Source organism: Chrysemys picta, chromosome 1, assembly GCF_011386835.1.
Source record: "Chrysemys picta bellii isolate R12L10 chromosome 1, ASM1138683v2, whole genome shotgun sequence".
In the NCBI taxonomy this organism is placed as follows: Eukaryota; Metazoa; Chordata; order Testudines; family Emydidae; genus Chrysemys; species Chrysemys picta.
The window spans coordinates 79013741-79022342 of NC_088791.1; positions in this window are offsets into that span (position 1 = coordinate 79013741).

Consider the following 8602-nt stretch of genomic DNA (forward strand, 5'->3'; position numbering starts at 1 on the left):
TCCCAATACTTCTGTTAGTCTTAAAGGTGCCATAGGACCCTCTGTTGCTTTTTACAGATTCAGACTAACACGGCTACCCCTCTGATACTATATCATTTGAGTGCTTAAGGCCTCCCGGCTAAATACTGACACCCTGTGTACTGCAAGTTCTTTCCTTGGCATTGGAACTACCTGAACAGCTATGTATTGCTACTTGAGCATGCTGCAGTAACAGAGCAAACATTTTTTTTAAATGAATGTTTTATGTAACAAGACACTAGATTTTACTATAGGCTCAGATTTGTTAATTAAACACTAACAATACATTTTACTTTACTCTTCTATGTTAGGAGAACATATACTACGCAGATTTGACATAATATGTGTTTTGCTGTTCAAAGCTTCAAAAAGGACGAAAAATAAACAATGACCTTAGTAGAAAAGTCAGCAACTTTCAAGCATTGAGTAACAAGTTAAGATGACTAATTTTCTCATTCTGCAATGACAACGCTCAGTAGTCATAGTCTTTCATAAAATGTGGACTTGGAATTAATCTTTCTAAAATGTACTTTTAAATTAAATGTTCTTGAAGTTATAGCTGGAAGGACCAGAGAGAAAAGAAAAGGCTTTATAGTTCCTCCAATCTGAGCCTCTGAAATAATCACAAATATTCCCAACATCATTCCCTACTTTGGGGCAAGCCAGGTACAAAGGTCTATTTAAGTACTCTGAACCTGGGGCTGGCAAAAGATCAGGCCACTCTTTGCATGCTAGAGAAGACTCAAGGCTGCACTAATTTATATCTTCCTGGCTATGGTCCCAAGGGGCTAATCTGGCAGCTGGTAATTCGGTAGGATATTTGGTAGAGCTCAGTGAAATAACAATCAAAACTTTTTTTTAAACAAAAAATGCAGATGTGAGTTGACCAAAACATTTTTTGTAAATGTGTGTCAATTTTGGCAAATTGTTTAGTCAAAAAAATGTTTCAAAACCATTGGGGTAGAGTCACAAAATCAAGGCGGAGGAGGAGGTCCAGTTATACACCACAGCCCAGTAGCTAGCGCACTCACTTGAGTTGTGGGAGACTCTGGGACATCTCCCTCCTCTCAGGTTAATGCCCTAATCAGCAAGATATTGGCTATTCCAGGTCTCAGTTTTTTCCTATGGAAGCTGTTCCACTTTGCATAATTAATTAAATGTTCATTGGAGCAAGGACTGGAACCTGGGTGTCCCCAGTCTGATGCGAGTGCCCTAACCAACAGGCTCTAGAGTCGTTCTCACTCTTTCTGGCCCAATGAATATTTAAGTATTTGATATGAAGGGGAAGAGCTTTTACATAAGAGATTAAGAGAGACCCACCCCAAAATACCCAATTGCCTGGTGGTGGTTAGGACACTCAGCTGCGGGGGGAGGGGAGGTCGTGGTTTCAAAATGTTTCTCCTGAGTTGGGAATGGAACTCAGGTCTCCCCTCTTTCCATTAAGTGCCCTAACCCCTGGACTGTTGGGGAGCACCACCTCCTCCTCTCTATTGTGTGAAACCTTTGTTTCTACATGTCATTTTGAAGGACATAAATCCACACCATGTAGAGGTCAAGCATAGGAGTTTATTACACTCAGCGCTGGCGGAGTGTCACCTTGCTTATTAGGCTCAGAGACACTGTCAATCAATTGATTACAATAGAATATATAGATTTTCCATGGGCGGGGAAAGTGACGGGGTAGGCAGTTCCACACCCCGGGATAGGTTTTGCAGCAAGACAAGATAGTACATTAGCCAATGGTTAAAAGATTACATAATGTCTCCGCCCATGGTCTCAAGTTAGCTAGTTAACATTTAATTAATACTTTGCTAAAATGTTATTAGTATAAAGTATATATATTGAATACTGATTTGGGGTCCATAGGAATGGAGCAACTCCTTTGATTGTCCAACAGGTACATTCCTAGGGGTTAAAGCAAAGAAACAGTGAAAGTACATGACAATACAGATTGTCTTCTTTATGCCTTAAGGCAGGGCATTGGTCCCTTGGAAGGGAGGTGGAAGGATGCCATATTTTATACTGACGTGCCAATTTTCATAAACTCAAGGTTGGATCTGTGGGAAGAACGTTCCCTACAGAAGACACTGACACAATAGGAACAGGGATCCTTTGTTCAATCTGCAACTCTGAATAAGACACAATTATTTAGTTATTGCTTCAACATCTAGCATTTCTACTCACCAAGCCTATTTTAGCAAAGGCAACATTATCTGTTTACCCCAGCTTTTCTCTTAGCTAATCACTATTGCCAGGCCTCTGGTCTCTCGACCAAACTCTGAACTTTGGGTCTGGAAAAGAACTGGCACAATCCATATACCAGGTTGTTATAGAAAATGCACATGGATTTTAACCCTTCACATTTGCTTTTACCACAAAAAGGATAAAAATGCCTAAAATTGGAATGAAACATTTAGTTTCGGGATCTAATTTTTTCTGAATTTTTATTTTCCAAAAATTCTGGAAAATGTTTGTTTTGGATTGACCTGAAACTTTTTTTAAAAGACCTTCAGACCTGCCAGTGAATGAGAAAAAAAATCAGTTATTTGCACAGCTCTAGTATTTGGATTTTGCAGATACCTCTTCCCCCTTTCTCCTAGTCACTCAGATATCCACGTAGGGTATTCAGAAGAGGTGGTGTATAAGCCACAACAGAGGCCCTGTGTCATCTGATGATAGAGGAAGAGTTCTCAGGGGCCAGATCTGTCAGATTCATGGCTGCTTTGCCCCACCAATGCAGAATGAAGCAACGAGAACAGAGGGGCAGGCTGTGGTTCTTTATGACATTTTTGGTATTCTTGTGTTTTCTCTACTTTTTCAATGCCCTTTCTAAATAGAAAAGACTAGAACTGCATCTGTTATTCTAGATGTGGCTGTAAGTGCAGATTTTTGATAGCCTAGAGACCAGTAACATGTATAAACCACTACCAGCTGTTGGAATACCAGTTGTTATGCTTATTGCCTAAAGCAACTAAAAGAAGCCTTTCTGAAACCCTAGGACAACTAGCAGACCAGGAGGAGAGGGTGAAGTGAATGACCTCGAGAAGTGAACATGACCCTCTGCCCTCCTGACTTGAGTTGTTTTTTGAAGCATGTGGTTTTTGCAAGATGGAAAGTCTGACAATAGTTGAAGAAGTGGGCTGTAGTCCACAAAAGCTTATGCTCTAATAAATTTGTTAGTCTCTAAGGTGCCACAAGTACTCCTGTACTTTTTGTGGATAGAGACTAACACGGCTGCTACTCTGAAACCTATTGCTATACAGCTGGTTAACTGATGGAAAGTTCCCGTGCCTGATGGATGGAAAATTGCCCACCTGACAGGCTCAAAATCTCCACTCTTAACTTAGCTTCTGCTGAGCAGTTTTGTTAATGAACAAGCTATGTAATACTAATCAGTTGGATATAAAAAGAGGAAGAAATCTGAGCTCAATGGACGCTTGGACAACTCTCAAGTTCCCTGGAAGACGGCCGGCCGACTACTGGATGCTTGCAATTATCCACTTGAGACCTCCTCAAGAGCCTGAGTAAATATGAATTTGGCATTTTGGGGGTGTTTTACTAACCTGTTGCAGATGTGTGCAAGTGCTTGAGACTAAGTAAAGTATAACTTTAAGTGAGAGCACTCTTGTATTGTCCTGTTTGTGCCAGCCATCTATCAGTCGGATAGCCATGTCTCCATTGATTTATTTCCTGACACCACCTTGCATGGAGGAAAGTTACACAGAGCTTTGGGTTGAAAGAATCCCAGGTAACACGGGCGCACACTGGTTATACAAAGTGGTACTTTCTCTTCCCTAGGTTTGCATGGAATACATTATCTCTATAGCCAAGAACAGAGAAGGCAACCAGGAGCTGGGGTAATTCCTAGGAAGAGAGATCACTGATGAAAAAAAATGAAGCCAACATTAGTGAAAACATGATAAGATAGGCATGCTGAGAATGTCTCAAGTATTAAAAAAATTCTCCATGGGCCAAATGAACTAGACACAGAGAAAAAAAGAGCCCGAGTGTGCAATGAACAGAATTCATCACAAACTCAATGGAGGAAGAAACTGATCTTCAGGAATAAAAGCTCATGATTTAATAATGAAAAATCCCCAGACCTACAGACAAGTTGTATGAATAATTTATATGATAGAGATAAAGTTTGGGAAGATTTAAAACATAGTAGGGTTGATCTGGAAGGCAGGACTCTCAAGGCATTTATCATAGGAAATGGGTTATTAACCATTTGGTGGAATTGGTACAATGATGTTTCCTTTAATCTTTATTTTCCTCAACTGCCTTATTTCTATATACCAGTAAGGGGGAAGATAAAATATTTAGATTTGTACAATAGGATTTTTTTTTTTAAAGTTAAGTTTAATAGGATCTTTAAACCTATAGTTTGTGAATAATTCTAACAAAAATGGGGAAAATAAGACACAGAATGTGAACTTTGGATAATATTTTACTTTTTTTTCATTATGGTTTGATGAAAAATAAGTTGATACTGAAAAAAATATTAGGAATTCAAAAGTCACCACTTTTTCCCTGGATTGTTTCTGTTTTTTTCAGACCCCTTTTGCAAGAAATCTGAAATACTCTAGGCTCTCTACTTTGCTCCACGTGTTGCTTTCCATATGCTGATTACTAAAGTATTAGTTATACATAGTAGTATGTTTGTCTAGAATTTTGAACATTTTAAAACAGCTAAAATATATTAATTATTCAGTACTGCAGTATTGTCTAGAAGCTTCAGTCATTAACTAAGATCCCATTTTGCAGTGACCGGAGCCGCCAGGGTCCCTTTTCGACCGGGCATTCCAGTTGAAAACCGGACACTTAGCAACGCTAGATATTAGTGGACCTTGGAGAGAGACGAATTTGCATGATAGCCAAGCATCCAATTATAAGTTTTGGAAGAAGGCTCTAAAAATCACTGATCCCCCTATAGGGAAATGGCAAGAAAGAACTAAAAGTCTGCATGACACAGGCTCCTTCAGGAATTCCTTTGATGAATTACATCATCATTGCTAAATATGGAGAGTTTGTTCTTGCCATATTGTTTCAAAAATTTTAAGCAATGCTAAAATAGAATATAAACAAGGATCTTTCTGTGACATGCTGCAACTTCACAGGCCCTTTCAGAAGGTCAACTTCAACAATGACTTCAGCAGCACAGTTTCTTCCTCTGTTTCCCCAGGTGCTATAGCCCTCCCTGGCCCTAAGGAGCTACCCACTGAAGTACAGCAGCTCTGGATATGAAACTAGGAAATTAACAGCAAAAAAACCCTCAGTTTAAATGACAGTAAAGGTTGCAGCAGGACACCCTTCACCCCATCTGAAGACTAAAAAGTATGGAGAATTCGTTGTTTAAGGAAGTTTCCTGAATTCTTTGTCCCCTTTACATTGCCTACAATGCTCTTGATGCCACACAAGGTGATATCAGCAATGTTAAAGCAGATTAATTTCCCAAATGCATGCAATATGAAACAGTCAGATGTGCCAATTTGTTGCTACAAGAAGATCTGAGGTCATCATTAAGGTTTGGTGTTACACTAAGTTTGATGAAGCTGGGGTATGCCTTACTTTTTTGGTATCTGTTGGAGATGGAAGTGAAAGGCTTATGGCGTTGAAGTGTGTTATTGACAGTGCTGTAGGCAATGTTAAGGTGGCAAAGAATGCAGGCGACTTATTCCTTAACTTCTTAATTCCATGTTTTAAGGTTTTCAGTGGATGAGGTGTGTCCTGCTGCAATTATAACTGTCACAAAGTTTGTATGTTACCATACAGAGTTTTACCTATTTTTCCTCTCTTCTCTATGATCCTACATGGAGTTAATTACTATGAATAGTGGGCTAGCAGGCATTCCATTACCTGAAGTTTGAAATGCAGCATTTATTTTCAGCATAGATTGTTTGCCTGCAATTGCTTAAGTTTCTTTTTAGAAGTTTGTAGAATTTAGTTGTAAATACAGCTCTAGTTTTCATACTTAGGTATCTCAAAACACTTTACTGCATTAACTGGGGGCCTAATCTTTGTCCCTCTGAAGTCTATAGGAGTTCAGGAGGAACTCCTGAAAGAAGAGGAATCATTATGCACCCATCTACAGTTCACTAATAGCCTTAAAGACAAAGCGATATCCCTAGTAGTGCTGGGCAAATAACAGATTCTTTAGCCCACTGGCAATTCCAAAAAATGGAAAAAAGTTCTTTTGGCTTGAACAAAACATTTTGTTCAATCCAAAGCTAAATGTTTTGTTTAGATTTTGAGCATTTTTAAAGTTATTTTATTTAAAAAACTAAAAAAGGAAATTTCAAATCAAACAGTCATTTTGAATAAAAAAAATCAAAATGAAATTATTTGATTTTTTCAGGCTTTTTTCTGACTGAATAAATTTGGCAAATTCAACATTTTGCAAAATGTTTTGCTGTGGCCAAATCTGCATTCTCATCAAAAAAGTTTTTGGGGTGAAAAGTTTCACTCAGTTCTAATCCCCAGAGCAGTTTGAACATCCGGGATGTATACCACTGAGAACTGGGGGGGAGAGGGGCAAAGGCAAAAAGAAATTCTCCCTCATCCCATGCTAATGGAGCAATAAACTCATTCCACTGAACTCCTAACCCTGCAAAGCCTGTGGCTAGTGACCTGCCACTTTCATGGTTTATAAGTAGATGCACTTCAATAGGACCCTTACGGGATCCTTTCAAGTACTACAATGAAAGCTTTCAGTTTCCTTAGAAGAATTTTCATTCTTTCATCTCACCCAAGACATGAAATCACTATTTAATCTTTTAAGATTTTCTAGTAGAGGATTTAAAGCATTATATGAGCAAGTCAATTCTTTCTTTTGAACATCCTGCTGATAATATGGTCTTCCTTTTATGATGCATGTGATCAGGTTTGAACTTGCAGTGAGAGGATTCATCCAATCCATCTCTGGGATTTCTTTCATACGGAATACTTATTCCAGAGATGTTCAATATTGTCATTATATGCAGTCAATTCTTAAGCCATAGCTTTATAAAAAGTTTGCTGTGAGACTACTACAATAAGTTGCCCTTATTCTTTGTAAGGTTTACTGGTATTATACGATAATAAATAGGTAAAAGACTTCAAGAATTGGAAACACTTCTTTGTTTTTTTTAAACTTCTTCAATTTAACAAGATCAGTCATTAACAACCAGTGACAGATAGTTATCTCTTAGAACGCTTCATGTTACAAATCTTCCATACCTCACAACAAAAAGTGTATATCTTTTTGCCATTATTGTCATGTTCCAGAAACATTTAAGGTCAGATCCTGCAAACCCTCTATGCACAGAACTCCCCTTGACTTCAGTGCAAGGAGGGAGGGTTTACTGGCCTAGACTCTAAGACATTTAGAACAGGGACCTTATATTAATCTGCCTATAAAGCATCATCCATGAAGTTATATACATATTAGTAAACAAAACAGCAATCCTGTGCTTTAATCACACCATCATTCTTCCCTCCATAATCAACATCAGGGATTGTGTGACTGTTTGGATTGTTTGCCTGACTAGAGTCTATACTTTATATAAAGTACAAATATATTTTATATAAATAGACCCAGAGATTACTTATAGAATCATTTTATTGTTTTTTCTTATTGCAGTATACCCACTGAAGTAACTGAGGGAGAGACTTTGTCTGAGTCTCAATTGACCAGTGTGGAAGCAGAGGTTTTTCTCCCACACCAGCATCTGGCATAGTTATTCATACCAGTGCAGAATGAGTGCAAAGTGGGCATAAAGTACCATTTTGATTTGGTAATGGTTAAGATGCACTTTGCACTAAACACTTATACAAGGTACAGGATAACAGAGAATCAGGCCCCTCGTTTTTATTTAAAGAAGACCACACAGATAACTTCTGGTATACTGACACATCCTTCACACTTCCATGAGGTTTGTTTAGGTACATCCAGTAAAATAATCCAAGGACTGTTTTTTCTTGGAGATGTCAATATTTCTAAGGCCATGAGGCACTACAAGCAGGGAAACTGTTTAGGGGAAAATATTTCAAAATACGAAGCTTTACTTTTGTGCACAACTTTAGCACCATGTTAAATATGATGAACTGATTCTTTACAAAAGAAAAATAGACTGTGAAACAAAAGCACCATTAAAAGAAGGTATTGACAAGAACACTTAGGACCATGCCTAGTTAGGAATGGATAGTTCATTTAATTAGTAGTACAGCCATACGGGAGATAGTCATCTCTTATTGAATTCCATTTTTCTATTTTAAATTTTTATGTTAAAACCTTGCAAAAAGCAGATGCTACACAATGTGAAATGTTTTAATTTTTCTTCATTCTTTTTCATATTAGATCTCACAGAGGAGGAACGTTAGGCTAGCCAACATCCTACAAATGACTGGAAATGCCATTGAAAATGACAAGTGAGCATTTTCATGGAGAAACAAGCAATCTCTCCTTCCATTTAAGATAGGTACTGCAAGAGCAAATAAGCTGTGCAACAACAGTGATTACTAAAAAGTAAGATGGCTTGTGTGGCTTCAGCATTTTATGCCATGATAACAAATCAAATTTAAACCAAAACCTGAGACCCTAAAA